The sequence below is a fragment of the Cydia strobilella genome, chromosome 8 (genome assembly GCF_947568885.1).
Source record: "Cydia strobilella chromosome 8, ilCydStro3.1, whole genome shotgun sequence".
In the NCBI taxonomy this organism is placed as follows: Eukaryota; Metazoa; Arthropoda; class Insecta; order Lepidoptera; family Tortricidae; genus Cydia; species Cydia strobilella.
In genome coordinates this window covers 17938667-17961552 of record NC_086048.1, presented here as the reverse complement: position 1 = coordinate 17961552, position 22886 = coordinate 17938667, and the positions used below count along the sequence as shown (strand labels likewise).

General features: G+C 37.8%; 1 protein-coding gene across 2 annotated transcripts in view; it reads right to left on the bottom strand.

Moving 5' to 3' along the window:
• Positions 1-22886, bottom strand: part of LOC134743751 (protein GDAP2 homolog) — a 130276-nt gene that overhangs the window by 92740 nt on the left and 14650 nt on the right. The window contains exon 1 of one of the 2 annotated variants that reach the window (XM_063677393.1): positions 14199-14360. The exons of the other annotated variant lie outside the window; for it this stretch is intronic. The gene's annotated coding sequence lies outside the window, so the exon portion shown is untranslated. Of the gene's footprint in view, positions 1-14198; positions 14361-22886 lie in introns of those variants that run through there. 2 annotated transcript variants of the gene reach the window in all.

Here is a 22886-nt window from a genome sequence, read left to right as displayed (position 1 = left end):
AAGTATTAGTTGCCTGTGAAATTGTGGAAAGAAAAGTACAGTCAGCGATAAAAGCTTGTACCAAAAATGAACTTTTGCCAAAAACTTATTTTTTAGAGTAATTTAACAATCAGCTACAGGCTTCGTCACCTACTAACAAATGATATAATCCGCAACAGGCTTTGTCAATCTTAAACACTAAATTAAACTAGGCCAAGTCCCCACTTCGGACCGTAGCCGGCCCAAAAGTCACCATGACATGGCATTGCCAAGGAAATCTGTTGGATCAGATACTTTCCGGAGCGAGGATCGCAACCCCTTTCTCTAAGTCGCCGACCCAATTGCCACACAAACTCCTTAAGAATTAATAATTAGAGATGTACTAGGGGCTAGGGGCTCAATATTCATATTCAAATGCAATTTTATTACCCCACTTGAAGAACGAATCAACAGTCAGACAATATTAACAAATTGATGTTGCGCGTTCTTATGATCAGAAAAGGAAACTCATTATGTTTATTAGGGTTGGTTGCACGAAACTGTTTGTCATCGTTAAAGAGTAATGCCAGTTGCACCATCCGCACTTGACAGACTGATCAACGTCACCCGGCTCTCCGCGGCGGTTTACTATGAAAATTTCCATACAATAACATTAAACAAACTCTTTAACGATGACAACCAGTTTGGTGCAACCGACCCTTAGTTACACATGGATATCTCAACTCAACATACAAAGCAGCAGTAATGATAAACTAAGCCGCGCCTAAGTTAGCTGTAATGATACTAATGACTCGTTTACAATGATTATAAAACTCTGGGTCACAACTTTAGAGTATCTACATATAGCTTCCTTTTTAAGAACATGATTTCATGACTGATATTTCTCCGTGTTTTTGTCATAACTTTACGCAGACATTCTACCGAATTACTTTTCCTTTTTGGCAGAAAGTTCAAATTTTATTGACAGATTATTGTGAGTTTGATCCTTTTCCTTAAATTATGTCCTTTATATCTTATTTTTTACGATTTACGATGCATGATGTAGATTTCTACGACCTAACTATTCGTCTTGCCGCGAAATGATGTCGTATCGTGTAAATGTGTTTTGGCTTTATCATAACATTACGTTTATTTGTCCGTACAAGGTTGGTCAAGGATAAACACCCAATGCACAACAAACATGGACAGTTGCAGCTGCAGAATATGATTACTAGACGCCAATTCGAACTTACATTTTCATACCTAAATGACGTTATTTTGTTATCATTCGCCCGCGAGTCTCGCTAATATGTACGAAAAATTACGAGTGGACTGGTCGCGCGAATGATAACAAAATTAAATCAAAATTTTATATTGGACTGGGTCCCTGGTTTGTAATTGAATTTACACTTACACATACAGTGTTGATCGATTAGTTACAATATTCGCTTCATTACTGAGCCTATGGTGTAGACTTTATGAATATTTAATAACTACTAAATTAAAAATTCATAGCATTTCCACCAATCCTGACTGAAATATGGAACTATCTGCTATTGTAACATTTATTTTTGTTCAATTATCTAAGATATTCAATAATAATACGATTGAATATATGGTTCTATTTTCATCGTCTTTTCTATACCGATATCGTTGAAACAGTTTCTTAGTTCGTCCCGTGACACGGTTAGGGGTACATCTGCTTGGTGTACCCTGTGTACCCCATACACCTCTACCTACCTACCAACTACCATGCAGAGAATGTTTCATAAATGTCCGTTAATTAATTACCAACAAAGATAGATATAACTCCGTAATAGATGGATACAGTCTAAGGAAAAAACGTGCCTCGAAAATCACGAAAATTTGATTCTCTATCAGATGGCGCCACTAGTTTTGGCCTACACTCGTATAGAGGGCGTTGACTGTTTCGTTTGTTATTTATAATTTTAACGCATACCAGTGAAAGAACATGGGTCAAAATCATATAAAAATAATTATTGCAAATAAAAAAATCATTTATCCATATTTAAATACATTTTATCGTATTTTTATAAATATTTATTTTTAGTTTTAAAGTGAGTCGACTATGACAGTACCGCTCTAGTATAAGTTACTCTATGTTACCAATTAATTGGTACGTATTTCCGGGTCCGTGTTAATGTCGGGGACATCTATGCCTCATATAGGGGCAAAACAAGACGCTTCACAAAATATCTAATAGCGTGATTCAGTAGGAACTAGGGCTCGGAACCGATATTGAAATGTCTGTTAATAAAGTTCCAAAACCGTTATATTATTTCGTTCATTAAAAACCGGTTAATTGATAGAAAGTGAATGACAAAATTACGTTCTCTCTCCTAACCGGTCAGCAGAAGGAACGGAACTCTGTGGATCGCGGAGAACGATATACCTAATACCTGATACTCTCGACTTTCGGAGACTCTCGGTTAAACTCGTCACGTGAAAGAGATACTCGTTCTATTTCGCTTCGATATTTTCAATTTAACTAGTTAATTTCCTTTCACAAAAACAAAAGGCGAACGAATTTGGCATAAACCGGTATCCCAAAAGAGCAGTTCTTTAACCGGTAACCGCAAACGGAAACGAAATCCTTATCGTTCCCGGGTGAAATAATGAAACCGGTTTGAAAAATAAAACGGTTTCGAAGCCCCTGGTAGGAACACCGCCATCTATTAGACAAATCTGCCTTTAAAACTCATTTCGCTAAAGATAACGTTTTAAACAAGCACAGCACACCACAAGCAAACGCATCAATATGCCGCAGGCGTTATCGGAAACAGTCATTAAGGAAACAGTCACTCGTGGCGGGAATTCAAATGACATACTCTCGATTGAGTAATCTGAAGTAGATTAAGATTATGTGGCAGCGATCGATTAGATATTGGAAAGCAGTGCTGGTGCTAGGGATTTCTGTTGTACAAAACACTGAGATAAACTTTACTTCATTAAAATACAAACATGATAATGATCAAGTTTATTTCAGTATTTTGTACAACAGAAACACATAGGTACAATTTAAACATTTACAAGAGCACCATTTACATCATTAATAACATTTATTACATCTTAATCTTAACTATAACATTATGTCTAAAATAACCTGGTACCTAGATCGTTGATAAAAAACAAAAAAATTGTTTGAGTGTTGGGCCAAGAAAACTTCCTTGTGGCAAACCAAGTTAAAATTCTGAATATACTTTTATTTGCTCTACATTTTATTGGTGTCAATGTGGGTTCAGGGTAATTTTACCTTTTAGACAAGCTAATCAATAAAGCACATTTATTCAGAGCTGTTGTCTGTTGACGTATTACAATTTTATTCTGCAGTTACTGATAAAATTAGATTGCCAGAATAATCTGGCAATCTTCGTATTTATAGTACATGTTATGTGTACGCCAGAAATGTAGCAGCAAATAGGTTGACGGCTAAGGGCAATAAATGTCGACGCTTCACATAATATTCAAAACCTAACCTAACCTAACGACGGTTTAAATCATCCGGTTTTTAGGACAGGCTAATTGCTTTCTTACTGATTAAACTTCAAGATAGCCATAAATATATCAGTAAAAAATATGGAGAACTTTACAAAAACGAAACATGCGGATAATAAATATCTAATCCATGCTCTTGCATATGATAATTCTGAATCTTTTATACTAAACTTGGACACAAAACATACTTTCGAGATTTATAGAGACAGTAACAGAATTTTGCCTATTTTAGGCTTATTTGTTTTGTTAGCGGTGTGACGGTGTGAGAAAAGAGCGCTTGTAGTGAACCTTTTTAGTTTGCTTCGTCTCCTATTTATGCCATTTTGACTGGCACATGTTTTATGGACATTCAAAATTCAATACTTGCACGTAAATCTATAAACAATTACATACTAAGTAAATTATTTACTTGTGGTAGTTTCTTACACCCTTATACCTAATGCGTGACTGAGTTTAACAACCAGCGGAACACGACCGCCACAGACCTAAGGTAAAACGCACGGTGTCCAGAAATAGGATATCCACGCAAATCGGCAGGGCTTCCCGGCCGTGAGGGAAGCCCCACGACGAATTAATGCGGCGGCTTATAGACGATGGAATCAAGAGCGCCCTTGATGGCGGACAATCTGCATCAACGTTTATTGTTAGGGTCTTCTTCTTCTTCTGTTACCTTCTGAATCGCAACTCATTAGAAGAACTGACTTACACGCTAGCCTAAAGTTTGGCGATTTGCTGATATTTACTAATACTAAACCCCATCTGCTAAGACAAAGCAACTTTTGTAAATTCAGCTTTTGAACTGCATAGTGCGATTAATCCATTAGCTAGCATAAGAGTACCAGTTAACTGGACAGAGTCGAATTTATTTACTGAGGTATTTCTGTCTCTAAAAGCATTTCGTTTAGCTTTTAGATAATTGTCACTAATTTACATTTCACTGCCTATTTCGCCACCCTCATGATTTGTTCCACAGACAGACTTTAAGTTGATTCGGAACGACAACCAGCTAGTGAAATAAATAAGATTTACCTATGTATCAGTTCCAGATATAGAATAGCAAGGGAAGCTTTGTTTTGAACTTACACATTTGTCGTAGATTCTTATCCAGATATTCCTGATACAAATGACTTTTCTTACGCCGTTTTTCTACTAATATTTATTAATTTAATCGTATGGCATGTTTTTTACAAACGGGTCCAAAGGAATTAAATTCTAAAAGTCTTGTATTTTTTTATTATTCCCATATATTTTTTAAGTTTCCAATTTATTGTTATAAATTGCTCATTTTTTATCTATTTAACTAAATTTACTTATAATTCAAACAAAATTCAATTCAACATGTGTTAACACAACCCTATTGTTTCAATCCTCGTGACCTCATTATCCGATCGATAAGTACCTAATATAATATTCGGAAATTACACAAACAGTCCTACTAGTCCTAATACCCACTCCAATTTGTCTCCTTGTCAATTATTCGTCATTTTAATAACTAATTACGCTAGTGTTATCAATTATCAACATTACCACGTAATTAAGTAAGACCATGAAACTGTAAAATAGGTGACACTGAAAGTTTTTTGAATCAGCTAATCGTCGAACTGTTCCGTGCTCTTCATTGATTAGGTATAATGTTTATAGGTTAAGTAACTTTTTTGATATTGTATTTTCTGTATTCGCTGTTGTGGCAATAAATACATATTCATTAATTCATTCATTTACATTACAGAACAATAACCACACCAATTTGTCCTTATTGCAAAGAACATTGACTTTGACATTGTCCTTGTCAATTATTAATAATTTTTATAGTTAACTACATAACTACACTACTAAATAGTTGAATCAGCTACTTCAACTATTTATTATCGTTATCGTATTGTTTTTTATGATGTGGATTGAGATATATTCTGCAAAATGCTGCATAAATTACTTCACATTACATTGTCTAAGTCATGCTTATTTCTTTAAGTCAAAGACTGTGCCCTGAACGAAAATGAAAATTTCGTTATTTGCCTGACTATCGCTCGAATATACAAGCATGAGGCATATTACGAAAATTCGATTTTAGACTTTTGCGGCAGGCCTTCTGAAGCAGCATCGGGGCTTAATTTTACTCTGGAGCGTTCATTTGAAGTTTTCGACATAGCTAAATTCATCTCGTCCCCACTTGTATGGTGGCAGTGTAGTCAAATTGTTAATAGTTTGTACTTTGTTACTAATTTCCCTGTATGCTTTCTGAAACTTAAAAAGCTATGAGACTATAAACATTAAACGGCGTCAACTCTCCTAGTTATCCAGAAGTTATCTCTATTGCCATCAAATTAGCAATGACCTTAATACACGATCTATTCGTTAGTTCCACGTTAACGCTTCTAGCCCTTATCGAGTAGCTTTAGGGGCGGAGTTTGGTTGACAGGTTCAAACTAACGGTGTTATTCCGGTCGTCTAGTGCCCAGGCCATCAGTCCAACGCTCAATTACCAATTATAAGTTTTTTTTTTACATTTATATCTACCCGGAGTATCCTATTGGCACAGAGCTCCCTCTTTTTTTCTATGTGTGCCGGTCTTGATATAACTCCCACCAATCCTGATCAAAGGTGTCGAGGTTTGTCGCGACGCTGGATTCGATTTTGTGGGACCTAATTGCTTATTTTGTTCTGCCCAATTAAGCTTGGTGGCTAAGCATAAGCGCTCTTTATGTACCATTCCGCTGTATCAGTATCACAAAGAGCTGCAGCTCAGGGGCCACCGTTGCATTGAATGTGTCCCTACTTGCTACATACTGTGATCACAGTGACAGTCACTGACCTGAACGTTGTAGACGTTGTAGTAGCCGCAAACCAAACTGTGGACCGGGTTTATATCACTATCTCTATCATTCGTGTTACGACCACGCAAGCGTGAATGAGAAGTTCTACGAGTACGACCCTGTTTGCCAAATTAGTTTGCGAATAGTATAGAGTTGTCTGGAGCAGGAATATACCAGCTGGCGGTAACGGTATCATGAAGCGGTACTGATATCCACTGAACTGAATATTTTTACTTGTTACTCATAAGTAAAAATATTCAGATCACAGTGACACTGGGAATACCTGAACGTTGGACTCGTCTGTACAACAGAAATCCATCTCGATGTAACGGTATCACAAAGCGGTGCAATTCACGGGCCACTGGCCACGATCCGCTGCACTGAATCTGTTTCTACTTGTTACTTGATACCGTGGACCGTAATTTATGGAACTGGTCACGTGGAAATTACAGTGTTAAGTTTAACGTGGCGTTGGCAAATCTGTTTTAAATTTCATCTTGAAATAGGTAAGTAAATGAGGTACGGTGGAATTTCATCTCGCTCAAATTACCTTGCTGCCTACGCTCAAATGCCCGTATTTTGCATATTTTCATTCAAACCCCCAACAAATTAGCCACTTTGCTCGAGCATTGTGTTCCTGTTGATGGAAGGTTTTGGAGTATGCACTAAACGTCATAAATTTAACACAACATTTGTCTCCACATTTGTCATAATGCACATGGGATACGGCTATATATTTGCCAGTGTCATCATTATATTATTCAAAGATCATGCATCTATAATGGCTATAATTATAGTCTCGAAAGATTAAAGTTTTGTTTGAATGTATTTTCTATAGTCTAGCTGTCCAGAGGCTTGTGAAAGGCGCTCCGTTCCATGAATGTTCTCTTCTTCACGTAAATTCACCCTAATTTAAAATGGCATACCTTGAAAGGTTCAAGTTTCTGGGCAGGTAGAGTATAGGTAGTATTATGTTGTGATAGTTGCACGACTGTTAGGCCGATCGATAACCCAACTGCATTAACATGTCCTGTCGTCCTACACGTTGGACAGCGACGTTCCGGATTTAGCCAGACAGGACCGGAGCTGGAGTGGCGTTTCATTAATGCTGGCGCTGATATAAACGGCTTAGGACGTATCATTGGTGTAAATGAGCCATGCTTCATTAGCATTAGTTTAAGTTGCCTTCTTGACGCATTGGTTTAAAGTACACCCGAATATGTTCTGAACACGGAAAGAAAAAAATAGAGTCTGAAATTATTCATACATAACCTGTTGCAACTGCTTTTAAATATACATATTATAATACACCGATTGATTGGTTGGTGATATTTGCACCTAGATAATTAACAATGACGATAAGTCAACAAATGTTTCCGAGTTAAAACATCATGCCACTTAAAAACAGATATAGTCCTGAGTCCTGAATCGGACGCTTAAGTACTAAATATTGGGTAACATTAATGCTTAATAACCTCTAGATAAGTGTAGCTAAAGTATAAGGTGCTTCTTGTTTTATAGATAGGTATTTGCCGTTTTCAATATTATCACAATGCACCTTACTCATTTAAGTCGCTATGTTGAGAATATTTAACAATTTTCAGGTTTTAACTTACAACTCTCTCTAGTCAGTACGTAAATCCTAAGCTTTATTTAAGCGCGGGAGCGTGTCCTATCTCGGCCGTGTGAAATAGCGATGGTGTCTGAAAGCTATACGTTTATCTTAATAAAGTGCACTTTACGACGTTGAAGAAACGGTAAATTTTAACGGAACCTGTTCTATTTAAGTTTGAACCAGGCAGTCAGACCTAAAAGGCATTGCTTTATCTATGTCTTTGCCCATTATTTACATATTCATTATTCCTTTGCTCTTGCCTTCTGATCTTTATAACTTTTAGCAAAGCTCTGGTAATAAGTAAATAAATATTATGGGTCATTCATAACACAACGCATCAGTAGCGCAATTCGTTGCAAGGTTCTAGTGCATTCTTTTTTTGCACACTTTCGGATTGCAGCGTTAGTTTTAAATAGGACAACGTATGTGTAACTCTAAAAAGTGATGGAAGGCATTATTTAAATTAAAAAGCGCGCAAATGCAGGCAACGTCACCAGCGAATCGCAAATGGCGTCCACTAATGGACATACATTATTTACAGCGTAATTGCACAGTGTAGAGGCAGGACAGTAACCTATTAGGCTTGTACCCCGGTCACATACTCGACGAGTGATATGGGAAGTAGTGCCGATGACGAGTAGCGCGGCCACACTACGTCTCTGCCTACTTCCTCGTTATTTCCCATGCCACTCTTCGAGTAGGTATGTAATCGAGGTATATCTCAGTACCCCTAGTGTAAATTTCATTAGACGTACGCGATTGCGTTAAATGTCATTTTGTATGGGATTTAGAGTTTCCTATTCCCCCTTGGCGCGCTTTTCAAAATCCTATACAAAAATATACATTCGAAAAATAATTCGAAAATCTGCAAACGCGAAAGCTCGTCACGCTATCGAATGAAATTTACACTAGGGGTTCTGAATTCTGAACATTCCGGAATTCATATTCGACGTACAAATCTCATACTCAATATTATGAGCTTTTTATATCTACTAATGTAGCTTGGTTCTTCGAGCAACACCGGGAAGGGAGACGACATTCGTACTACATATTTCCCTTCTGCCGAAGCATAGGGACAACTGTGCCTATGACGGTGCGTGTTGTGATGTGACTCGTCCGTACCCAAAAAGAGATCGAGGTGAGCAAGATTTGTCTTTGACGTGTGTCATTTTTCTATGTATTTGTGTCGTCATTACAGATTGAATTTTGTATGTAGCGCCAGAATCGAGTGTACAACTTTTGTTTAAAGATATGCTAGTTACCTACTCTGTAAACTTGCTCTGCTCTGGTAATAGGGCTGCCAATAAATGCTGCACACGTCTGTGATTGGCCGCCATCGCCACTAGGGCTGGCGGCGGATTTCCATTGCATATTATATTATGGTAATGTGATTGCAGCCGTTTCCGGCAAATTTAACTTTTGCGGGGACGATATTTATAACGTGTGTTACTCGTAATTAATAATAAAACTGTTTTATGAACGGAAACTGATTTTGGTTGACGTTTTAGTTAATTTATTTTGGTAATAAAATGACGTAATGACAAGTATTACTTTTGACCTTTATATTAGAACTGCAGTCGTTTATTTATATTATTAGCACGCTGATACCGTCAGACAGTTTAGTCGTGGGCAGAAGCTAGTTTATAATAAAGTTGTGGACAGATGATTAACTTCGTATTCTCCTAACGCACCGCACCTACACTCTAGTTTTAAATACGCTATCTGTATTCACAGACGTCACTTTATAAAGTCCGTTAATCTCTGAGACCGGGTCAGGCATTCAGCTCGGGATGTGTATAGGAATAAAACATACTTACTCTTTGGTTCGGTTATTAACCTCTAGTGCTTAGAACATAGATTATACGGAACTAGTTTATTATGAATAATGATTATGAGTTTAAGGCTAAGAGGGCTACTTTTCACTATAGTATGTGGGAGGAACTGAGGCAATTTGTAAAGAACATAATGTAGATATTAAGTAGGTATACTCTAGAATGGATACAATTTTGAAGGCGAAGGCGGTATATATAATTTCCGCCCGTCAGATAGACATGTATCGATCGCCAAATTTCCCTGACTGCGCGCTTTTTTATCATAACCATAAAAATAAGAAAGATATTATGAATAGAATCTACCATTGTCAAAAATATTCGTAGGGAAGCAGGAGCCAATTTAGCTTTCCTTTTCTTCATAAGCCGTAGTAAAGAACTCAGATGTGGCTGAAAATGAAAACTAAGCAAGCCGATGGAAATTTAGTTTTATGGATGCTCCGCCATCCGCCACTGATAGGTACACAACTACACAGCGATTCTTAAATGTCATTTTGCTCCCTTGTGACACAATCTACTATTTATAGATGCTCCGCCATCCGCCACTCACACACACACACACACACACACACACACACACATACACCACACATGGTACATACATGGTAGGTACACAGCGATTCTTAAAAAAAGTGTTGCCAGCGTCATTTCTAAAGTTAGTCATACTTTTTAGTCTCAAGCACCTACTTAACTATAATTCAGTGATTTCCCATTTTTTTCCTGTTGTCAATACGTCAAGCAACAAGCGTCAGCATGGTACCCAATATAATAGTACCTATAATGCGACTTGTGGTAACTCTTATACGCACGAAGCAAAGAGGATATAATAAGATAGAGCGGTACTGTCATAATAAATTTTGTCTGTTACCAGTTACCACTGTAAACTCACTGCCATCTATCGACATACTTTAAAACTAAAAATTAAGATTTATAAAAATACGTTAAAATGTATTTAAATATGGATACATGATTTTTTTATTTGCATTAATTATTTTTAAATGATTTTGACCCATGTTCTATAACGGATATGCGTTAAAATTATAAATAACAAACGAAATCGAGAATCAAATTTTCGTGATTTTCGAGGCACGTTTTTTCCTTAGACTGTATCCATCTATTACGGAGTTATATCAATCTTTGCACGAAGTAAGAGTAATCACGCCAATTTTGTCCTTTACGTCATAAATCGACTGCCTTACGTCATACGGCGTAACAGTCTGCCGCTGTGAGGTCTCAAAGGTCTTTAAAGGTTGTAAAAATAGACACTGCAAGGTGAAGTTTGGCGCCGATATAATAAATTCATCACTACGTGTCTGGCCACGCATGATAGGGATAATGTCCGGAAATAGGTTTCTGTATACTTAATTTAATCGAATTTAAATTAAGCTAATTTTAAGATTTACTCACTTATTTTAAGTCACTCGCGCGACATGTTTTAAAGAGTAAGTTTCCATTTGTTTAAATAAATAAATAAATAAGTATTACTAGGACATTTTTACATAAATTGTAAAATTTGCTTAAACTCAGTTTAATCATAAAGTTGTCTCATCAACTTAAAATCATGAAGTCTTGTATTTATTTATTATACGCATATATTTTTAAGTTCCCAATTTATTGTGATAAATTGTTCATTTTCTGTCTATTTAAGTAGATTTAGTTATAAAATTCAACATGTGGAAACAACCCTAATATTTAGCGTTGCTCATATTATTTTTCGTTAACTCGCACATCAGTTCCGTGCACCAGTGCAATAAGTAATTGTATTAAGCACTTAAGTAATAAGTAAATCGCGTATACGCGCTCATAGTCCATAACAAACGTTTTTTCATTTTGTTTATTGAACCTAACAAAGTTTAGGTGCGCCATACCGATTGTGAATCAGTGGACCTACTGCGAACCGCGTTCTTTCGCACTTGTAAATTCGGACGTAAGTGTGACAGGGAGGCAACACGTCGAACGTGGTTAGCGGTAGGCCCTCAGGACGGATAACCTCTAGACCGCAGTTAGTAATCTTATCGAAATGTCTGTTTAACTACTTAATTTTATTTTATAGAGCTTGTGCACTTGTTAATATTAAAATATTTGAATAGTAAAATTTTATAGAGCTTTAGAGGGGTAAACAATAGGGTCGTTGACACATGTTGAATTTTATAACTAAATCTGTTTAAATAGATAGAGAATGAGCAATTTATCACAATAAATTGAGAACTTAAAAAATATCATCTTCCTCGCGTTTTCCCGGCATTTTGCCACGGCTCGTGGGAGCCTCGGGTCCGCTTGACAACTAATCCTAAGAATTGGCGTAGGCACTAGAGTTTTTACGAAAGCGATTGCCATCTGACCTTCCAACCCAGAGGGGGAAACTAGGCCTTGTTAGGATTAGTCCGGTTTCCTCACGATGTTTTCCTTCACCGAAAAGCGACTGGTATAAATATCAAATGATATTCCGTACATAAGTTCCGAAAAACTCATTGGTACGAGCCGGGGGTTAGAACCCGCGACCTCCGGATTGAAAGTCGCACGCTCTTACCGCTAGGCCACCAGCGCTTTAGAACTTAAAAAATATATGCGAATAATAAAAAAATACAAGACCTAAACTTTCGGAAAAAAAAAAAAGAAATTTTTAAACTTTCAAATAGGAAAAAGATAACGGTACCATTCGATTCCTTACATTTTATTTAAAAAAAAAAAAACATTGTATGGCATCAATATACATAAACGCAATATTTCACCGACAAAATCGCAATTTCCTCGTTTTCCTTACATCGGCTTCTAAGCAAAGTGACACAGTGACGTCACAATGTGTTGCCATTTTGTTAGAGCGTTTGCTCAGTAAAGTGCGGGTGCCAGACTTTGACCATCATTTGTGACTTTTGTATTGCTTTAAGACAATGGGTCCAATACAGACATTTGATCCTCAAAACAAACCTGATCGACTGATACCATAAAAAAAATTGTCAACTACCCAATTATTCACTAGTTCACTACATCTGTACTCTGTACGCAACTTAGTAGCAAGCTCTGAATGCCCATGAGCCCATGACATGACCTATACCTGCACAATGTTTCATGTAAATGCGTCGGAGTGTAATGTCGATATGTAATAGATAAACGTCACTCGGGAATACATCTTCTGAATAATTTGTACTGCAGTTCTACTTTGTGACTACTTAGTTTTTACCCGACTAGTGAAACGGGGTCAACAATTTTGAAAAAAAAAAATACACAAAATAGTTCTTTACCTATAGACCACAGGAAAACCTATTAGAAATGTGCAGTCAAGCGTGAGTCGGACTTAATTACTTAGTTTTTGATGCAACCCCAACATTTTTTAAGATTGAGTCAATCCGATGTAAAATTAAACACACACGACAAATTTTAGGTACTTGAGACTTTTGAATAGTCAGCTTTGGAAGCCAACGAACGGGGTTTTCGGTCCCTGATTCACGTAATGCGGTTGAGTCATATTTGTTGCCAAATTAAGAGGAAAGGGGACGGCCGCTTCTCTACAAACGTACTCCCCATTTTCCTGTCTTGATATTGACATTATGGAAAATATTTTTGCATTATTTTATGTATATTAACCATAGCTATGCTATGCCCCTAGGTTACTTTTTTATTATTGTAAAAATTAGGAGCGAAAAACAGATTTCATATACAAATTTTCATATGCTCCTAACTTTTATAATAATTAGCAAATTCGAAAAAAACACGTAGAGGCATAGCTGTGGTTGATATTCAACAAATTGTGTCAACATATTTTTAATAATGTTAATATCCATAGGAAAATGAGGACTACGTTAGTATGAAAAGGCGATTTTGCGCGGGTCCTCCACTTTCGTCTTAAGCAGAGAGATGCAACAAGACAATAATATTCGGTCGAATAGGGCCACGTGTGTAGCTGGCATGCAAAACAAAAGACATCAGAAAAATGTTCGCTGCAAATTTGATTTAAAAGTAGCGTGTTTATTTTTCTTTTTCCATGGCATGTATTTCATGCCAATTACATTTCGCCGTTCGACTGTGCACCGGATGGCACCGACTATCGTTTTTGCATACAAATGGCAGCATTATACTTCACTGATAACGGACAATCGGGGCATTTTCTATGAAAAGGGACCTTATTGTCGATGGCGCTTACGCTGCACAGCGCCGCGCGGCATTGTATTTAATTATTTATATCGGAGTATCGTTAATAATGGCGTAAGCGCCATCGACAGTAAGGTCCCTTTTTATAAAAAATACCACAATTGTTTAAAGGAAATTGAGGTCATCGTTCGCGTTAAAAAAGAGCTAAGTTTTTTTGCGTTTCCTAACTCTACCATGACAAATGTATAAAAAACCCGTTAAGTATTTTGGTTTTTATGAGTAACAAAATAATAGAAGGCCTTGAGTGATCACGAACGAGATTCAAGTAGCGGAGAAGACGAACAAACTTATTATTTACAACTTAAGTGTTAAACTTACCATCAAGATCGAAATCCAGGGTGACTGAGTTAAGTAACTTTAAAACAAAACACACCTACACACACAGAATGCACTCACAGAAAACTCGGAAAGTTTCGTTGAAACTACTTGAGTTAAACACGCGCAACGTCTGTCTCTCCCTGAGTTCAGTTAAGCACTGACGGTGTCAAGTTGCACTCAGGTACTTAATGACTTTATTGACAATGGAAAAGTATTCTTATCTGTGAAAACATTGTGTCTATATTTATTTGATCGTGAGTAGGCTGTCTGCCCACGCCTTGCTGTAATTGGTATAAGCCGCAAATTAAAATTCTTCGTTCTGTGACAGAATCAGAATGCTAACTCACGAGATGAAATAGTGAATGGCGAAGTATAGAGCAACTGGTTTTATTCATAAACGCGCTACAAGCCTCAATTAATACATATTAACCTTTTGGACGCCAAGAGCCACTAAATAGGTCGTGTGCTGTCGTGCCTGCCACGCCAGTGACCACTAAAGTGGTCATGGCGGACGCTGTCAAAGCAATTGTCCTGCTGACAGATAACGGTTTAGATTCGTTATTCACTAATCGAGATATTGGCGTGTAGGCCACGTCTTGACGCTTGAGGAAAAGCGTTCAAAAGGTTAATAGTTTGTCTTCATCTGTCATTTTGACTGCTATATTTGTAAGAAAGGGTTAAAACATAAATTATTCAATAGAGATTTGTAAAGTCTTATAAATAAAGTCTATAAATAACTTGAAATAGTAATACTAGTTAGGAAAAAGAATGATATTAGTAAATAGCATTTTAATTCAAATAACACTTAAAGATCTATCCAATGCATCCAGGTGATGAGAAGTTACTAATCTGATAATATTTGTGTATAAATTTCAGGCCGTATAATGAAAATAAGTCTTTTCTTAAACTCAAAAGTAGGATGATAGAAAAGAAACAATCTCTTAAATCTAAAAACACCATAATATAACTTTTCCTACATTTCTGGACAACAACCTGGTTTTTGCCCTGATCATACTTGATGGACTGTTAGTTTAGGAAGTAGAACTTAAAAAATGTTTAATTAGGTATGATTTAAACTAGCCATATACCCAATTAGGGAGTCTAGTTAGGAATATTTCGACTATTTGTTTAATGTTCTTTATTTTATTAATGAACAAAGTACCTGATTAACAATGGAATGGTTCGCATTCACATAACATAAAGATTCTCGATTCTCACGATACTATAATACTGTACTAATAGTACTAATACTGATTGACCATTGATTGTTTCACGGACTGATATAAGGTGTTCAGAAAAATACTTCTGGTTGAGTACTTGAGTAGGTACCGTTGGTACAAGTAAATGACCCTTGGAACAGGTTCCATGGACCTGATGGACCGGACGAAAACTGGCATTGGCACCTCACCTCATTCAGAAGACGTCTCATTTTACTACACGTCCCCTAATATAGCTTGGTGTGGAGAAACTCGACGGAGTCGGACCTAGCTAACTCTACAACTCTGCATGACATTTGCAATGACAAACTGTGATAATCTCATAATTGACAAATTTCTATAAAAAACTAAGGTTATAATGATATTTTAACAGCTTAGACAGCAGAAAAAACAGCTAACATTGCTAGCAATAGCCAAAAGGATTGCCTTTGAGCTTTGGTATAGTAGATAGTAGGCAAAGTTGAGGATCGCACTTAAACTATCGTGAGACATATTTCAAAATATTTATCAGTACGGTTTTTACTCACTATTATTTTTAGTCGCTTTTGGCGACATGTTTCCCAAAGAATCCGAAACATGTCGCTAAAAGCGACTAAAAATAATAGTGAGTAAAAACCGTACTGATAACTTTTAACTTGCAATGTACCTATGTATGTTTGTACGGGTCAAATCTTGCAAGTTAAATTTGACCCACTTCCTTGTTCCCTATGAAGCTGAATTTGCATGTAACTCGGGTGACAATGCACTATTATGGTACCATCGAGCTGATCTGATGATTGAGACAGGAGGTGGCCAGGAACTCTGTGATAAGACAACGCAACCTAATTGTTTTTGGAGTTTTAATTATTGTTTCGATGAGTATTTGTTGCCTGTGGAATGAAAAGTACAGTCAGCGAGAAAAGCTTGTACCAAAAAATGAAATTTTTGCCTAAAACTTATTCTTTTTATATAATTTTCTAACATTAACTGAACTCAGTAAACGTAGTGAATAACTAAAGTAGGTGCGAGAGGAATGCAGGCTGCAGATTGCAGCTAATTTGCATGGCAAAGTTGGTTTGCGATAGCAAGTCGAAGCCGGTTTCTGAGACGGGCAAGTTTGGTTAGTTAGTGGTTACTTGGTTAGGATCGAGTGGTCCAGAGACTAATACAAAGTTGTAGAAATGTAGTCCATCGGATGGCAAGCTGCGGGCTAAGCACGGTCGTATTTTTATCGCCTGTCACCATGCCTGTCACGTTCTAACAAGTATGTAAGTGCGAGAGTGACAGACATAGTGACAGGCGATAAAAATGGAACCATGCTGCCACCGCTGAAGTGGGAATAGTCTAGCTACTCTAACTAATGTCCATAATTTAGAGATGGGCCGAATATTCGGTAATTATTAGGTATTCGGCAAGTTTCCCAATGTTCGTATTCGGCCGATTATTCGGTTTAAGTGCCGAATATTCGGCAAATATTTTTGTATTGTTTTTCTTGTTGCAACACTGTAAAATGTAAGCCCCTCCAGAACTTTTCAAATTCTTTCATAAGGGTAATTTTGTCCCATTGTCATTAAAACACAATAGGATGAGACATTTTGATTCCATAGGATTTTACGATTATTTGGTATTAAATTTTTTATTGTGAGTCCCTTCACTTTACTTCTAGGGAATTTTACATAGGAAGCACTTTATCTTAGCTGCTAATGTATAATTAAAGCGTATTTAAATGGTTTATTAGAATTATACAGATAAACTGAATAATTCGGCCGAATATTCGGTTCGGTAAGATCTGAACCGAACATTCGGCCGAATTGTATGTATCGCTTTGGCCGTGGAATTAGTCGAAGTAAGAAAAAAACCGGCCAAGAGCGAGTCGGGCTAGCGCACCAAGGGTACCGTACTTTTTAGTATTTGTTGTTATAGCGGCAACAGAAATACATCATCTGTGAAAATTTCAACTGTCTACCTATCACGGTTCACGAGATACAGCCCGGTGACAGACAGACAGACGGACAGACGGACAGCGCAGTCTTAGTAATAGGGTCCCGTTTTTACCCTTTGGGTACGCAACCGTAAAAAAGTCTAGATAAGTTATCAGTCGACAGGCTAGAGCCCACTGGCCAGCCACTGGCCTAGAGGCCACTTTTAAATAAAGGTTGCGAAGCACCACTACATACTTGTAGCAATAACTGAGTGAAAACATTAACACGAGAAGTGAAATTCTACCTCAAGTTGGTGTGGGCACTTGTACGGCCTCATTCGTTTATGGCGTGTGAGCAGTTGAGCACTGACCTTTGACACGCCGCAGTTCTAAGCGTAGGTTTACGACATTCTACTTTACCGGGCAGATATGGTAAAGACAAAACAGTTTCAACGTATTTTATGGCTCAATAGGTATACTTTTCCCTGCTATCTGTTGGGTCGGCAACGCGCATGTAGGTAACACTCCTGAGGGCCTAGCCAAGATGCCACTCGTTTGCGCCGTAGTGAACGAAACGGTAATGTCTATCACTCTTCCACAGAATAACTAATAGTACTACCGTACAGAAAATTCACTCCTTCACAAAAGCCAGATTTAGGTATAAAATTATACCTACACTCGCCGCCTGCAAGCAAAATTGAAACTTATAACCGCGCACGAACCGTGAATCTTCTTTGCGCGCCGCAGTTTTATGACCGAGCTGCGAGTGTCGGCACGGGGTTGTCACTTGAAAGTTTTTGTACCTATACCTACTGATTTATTATTCTTAAGATAAATATGTAGGAATTACAAACGTTGATTCTGTAAACATAAAATTTTTAGCCGGAAATAGTATGTCTGATTCTCACGGAAGTAGGTATGCCACAGAATGTATGTATGTAAACACTTTATTGTACATAAGACAGATTACAAACACAATAAAAGAACAAAAATATATACAATGTACAAAGGCGGACTTATACCTATAAGGGATCCCTAAAAGTACTTATTCCTTTGAAAATATGTCGGTCAATATAGTCAGGAATTAAAAAAAAAAGTTTTTTCTGCTTCCTTGTTCTTCCGTTTATTCAGACATCCGTAAACAGAACATTATCTTTTATACAGATTAGATCGCGATTTAGGTTTCGAAGCCATTGCGTATTTACAATTTTGCGCGAGCGCCACGTGACACGACTATCGTGCGAGCCGAGCGGCAGCCCACTGCCATACACCGTCCCGGGCGGTGCGCCGGCCAAATATACCTAAACTGCGCAGTGACACCCCCCTGACTCTTCCATATAACCAGGGGGGTGTCACTGCGCAGTTTAGGTATATTTGGCCGGCGCACCGCCCGGGACGGTGTATGGCAGTGGGCTGCCGCTCGGCTCGCACGATAGTCGTGTCACGTGGCGCTCGCGCAAAATTGTAAATACGCAATGGCTTCGAAACCTAAATCGCGATCTAATCTGTATAAAAGATAATGTTCTGTTTACGGATGTCTGAATAAACGGAAGAACAAGGAAGCAGAAAAAACTTTTTTTTTTAATTCCTGACTATATTGACCGACATATTTTCAAAGGAATAAGTACTTTTAGGGATCCCTTATAGGTATAAGTCCGCCTTTGTACATTGTATATATTTTTGTTCTTTTATTGTGTTTGTAATCTGTCTTATGTACAATAAAGTGTTTACATACATACATTCTGTGGCATACCTACTTCCGTGAGAATCAGACATACTATTTCCGGCTAAAAATTTTATGTTTACAGAATCAACGTTTGTAATTCCTACATATTTATCTTAAGAATAATAAATCAGTAGGTATAGGTACAAAAACTTTCAAGTGACAACCCCGTGCCGACACTCGCAGCTCGGTCATAAAACTGCGGCGCGCAAAGAAGATTCACGGTTCGTGCGCGGTTATAAGTTTCAATTTTGCTTGCAGGCGGCGAGTGTAGGTATAATTTTATACCTAAATCTGGCTTTTGTGAAGGAGTGAATTTTCTGTACGGTAGTACTATTAGTTATTCTGTGATATAACGCAGCGTACTACGTAGGCGAACAACACGCGAACGCGAAGCGAAGCGATGCGGCGCGGGGTGAATCAATCCTTTGATACCTATAGAAGTGTCCTACGTGGGCGATCTCTTTTCGAACGTGAACGCCGTGGGCCCGCCGCACCGCGCCGCGCCGCTTCGCGAGTTATTCGCTTACCTAATACGCAGCGTAAGTGCGAGAGAGAGCCATTAGCGTTTCGTTCGCTACGGCGCAAACCCCCTGCGACGGACACGCGCTCACCAACAATGGGCAACGGCACGCACAAAAGGAACAATGGCTCTTGTTTACCAGATTAGGGTCTTTGGCGAAAAAAACATTTGAGAAGATGCAGACTATACGCTCGTTTGGTACTTACATTGCATGGTAAACAAATTCATTTTTGCCATATACCTATGGTACGGGATATAAGGGGCATTTTCTAAGAAAAGGGACCTTATTGTCGATGGCGCTTACACCGCACAGCGCCGCGCGGCATTGTATTTATATCGGAGTATCCTTAATAATGGCGTAAGCGCCATCGACAATAAGGTCCCTTTTTATAGAAAATACCACATATATTATGCTATTTGTAACAGTGCAAATAATGAGTTAACTCTGTTTGTGCACCGTCTAATCTTTGCATGTTTGATGTAGCTTTGTGGCAGTTTTCTGTGGAATTTCATACTCAATTAGGTTATCGTTTTCGAGTTAGAGGACGCTAAATATCTAGAGGAAAACAAGTAAAGCAACAACATTATATTTAGCCCTAAGACAGTGTCGCTACAAGCAGTTAAAATTTGTGTACATCAAATATGTGGTATTTTCTATAAAAAGGGACTTTATTGTCGATGGCGCTTACTCCATTATAAACGATGCTCCGACATAAATACAATGCCGCGCGACGCTGTGCGGCGTAAGCGCCATCGACAATAAGGTCCCTTTTCATAGAAAATGCCCCATATAGTGAAATAAAATGTCAGGTAAAAAGTCAAAAGGTTAACCTGTCAGACGCCGGGATAACACTAAGTACAAGAAAAATTATTCTGAGACGCTTTTCTTGAAAGTGTGATTGATAATGCCGACCCCTGGAAGTCCACGAACGTAATATTTTATTTTGTGAAACAGGTTATAAACAGATGACAGTAAGTTGATAAAGGTGTACAAATATTTATAGATCTAACTTATTATCTAGATAGCTTAGAACCTATTACAGATTTACATCATAGAAAATTAATTTATACATTCGGATAGGTACATTGAAATTGGCATATATTTTTTTATAAATTAAGAGAGGATATGAAATAAAACTATGAAAACGGATTATATCGCGTATATTGAATTTATAATACATCCCGACGTTTCGAACCCTTTACAGCGTTCGTGGTCAACGGGTGACTGAGGAAAAATTACAAGGTGCAAAAATACTCACATACTAAAATAATGAACAATCATAGACTATAAACTTTAAGGCTGGGTTGTACATGCAAAATCGGTTCATACAACCAGCCTTAAAGTTTATAGTCTATGATTGTTCATTATTTTAGTATGTGGGTATTTTTGCACTTGCGGTAACCGAAGACAATATTAAGAGAGGATACTTTTGGTCACGGACGAAGTTTTTGTCAGATAGAAATTCATTGATGGTATAATTGGTACACTATGTTCCTTTGATGAGCTCTGTCTTTAATTTGCCGTCGAGTAAATTAGCATATGAATAATTTAATTACATTTATGTCTCTATGTTGATGATTAAACAAGAAAAACCGGCCAAGTGCGAGTCGGACTCGCGCACGAAGGGTGCCGTACCATTACGGAAAAAACAGCAAACAAATCACGTTTGTTGTATGGGAGCCCCATTTAAATATTTATATTATTCTGTTTTTAGTATTTGTTGTTATAGCGGCAACAGAAATACATCATCTGTGAAAATTTCAACTGTCTAGCTATCACGGTTCATGAGATACAGCCTGGTGACAGACAGACAGACGACAGCGGAGTCTTAGTCATAGTGTCCCGTTTTTACCCTTTGGATACGGAACCCTAAAAATACACTGGCCAGATGGCCTGTTCTTTTCACGCTCCAGAATTCCACCAAGCACTTAAAAAGTACGGGACATTTGCAGGGCTATCTGACAAAGGAATTATCCTCAAACGCTCAGAAAAAAATCCCTTATTTTTCTACCCGGAATTAATTAAAACAAAGCCCGTTTCCTGTGTGACCCACTTGCCGGTTCACCTGGGGTGCGTTCGTGACGTCACGGTGTGTTACTGTGACGTCACAGCTGACACAGTGACCTATTTATGGGGGGGAGGGGGTGTGTCCCATTCAGCTTTAATCCGGGCGCAGCTAAAAATAGACCACTATTTCATTCATTGAAGGCCGAAGGATGCAAAGTGCATGAATGGCGTCGGGTATGGAATTTATTTTTAAAGGTCGGAGGGTATAAGTGGATTTAAGTCTGCAGGCGAGGGAAGGGTTCTGGGGAAAAGTTTAGGGTTAAGTGTAAATGAAAGTATTTCGTTCCAAATGTTGTTTATATAGACAAGTGTACCTATATATGAGGAGTGGAAATGTAAAGAGGGATTTGGAAAAAAATGAGGATATATGTAATGTAGTAAGTAAGCGAAATATTATCCACAAAAATCATGAAGATAAAATAGCGAGTGTAATTTGCAACATAAAATTTTATGCATGTATTAATGTGAGGGCTGGCAACATGGAATATTAGGCTTTTTTTATTCGTTATTAGTCCCTTTATTATTAGGTCACTAAAATGCGAGTACGAGCGAGATGCATAGAAAGTAAATTACGTTCTCGAATTTCGTAATTATGCCATTGCCAAACTGGTGGTAGCCACACAGGAGAGATTCAATAACTTACAAGGAGTAATTTCAATCGTTATATTCAGTCCGTCCGTCACGTTCAGCCGGGCTAGCACATGATTGGCGCGAGAGTATCTCGCCGCGACATAGACTACCCGTTCCTCTTTAATTCATACAGTTAGTAAAAGACGGGTAGTCTATCTCGCGGCGAGATACTGTCGCGCCAATCATGTGCTCGGCCTACAGTACGGATCAAACGAAGGCCAATTATTATAGAGGACTTTAAAAGTAAACCATTAGATCCCATTTATGTTCAGCGAAAATATGATTTCAGAAAATCATCATCGTATCATTAATATTGGCGGAAACGTATTATCTATATAGACATATGCCGCCAACTATTCCCCAAAAAAAAAAGATGATATATGCGAAAATGGCCCCATGCTCAACCGTTGGCAGGGGCTGCATGCACTCGCCGTCTAGGTTTTAGTTTTAGTTTTTATGCGGTACTAACACTAGTGATAAGATTGTAATGTTTGCTAACCATGTATGGATTTTAGTCTGAAATAAATGATTTTTTTTTTATTCATGAGGATTCTAACAAATAAAATGATGACTTGCGTTGCGTTATTTTATTACAGATTTCATGAAGATGTATTATGTCTAAATTAC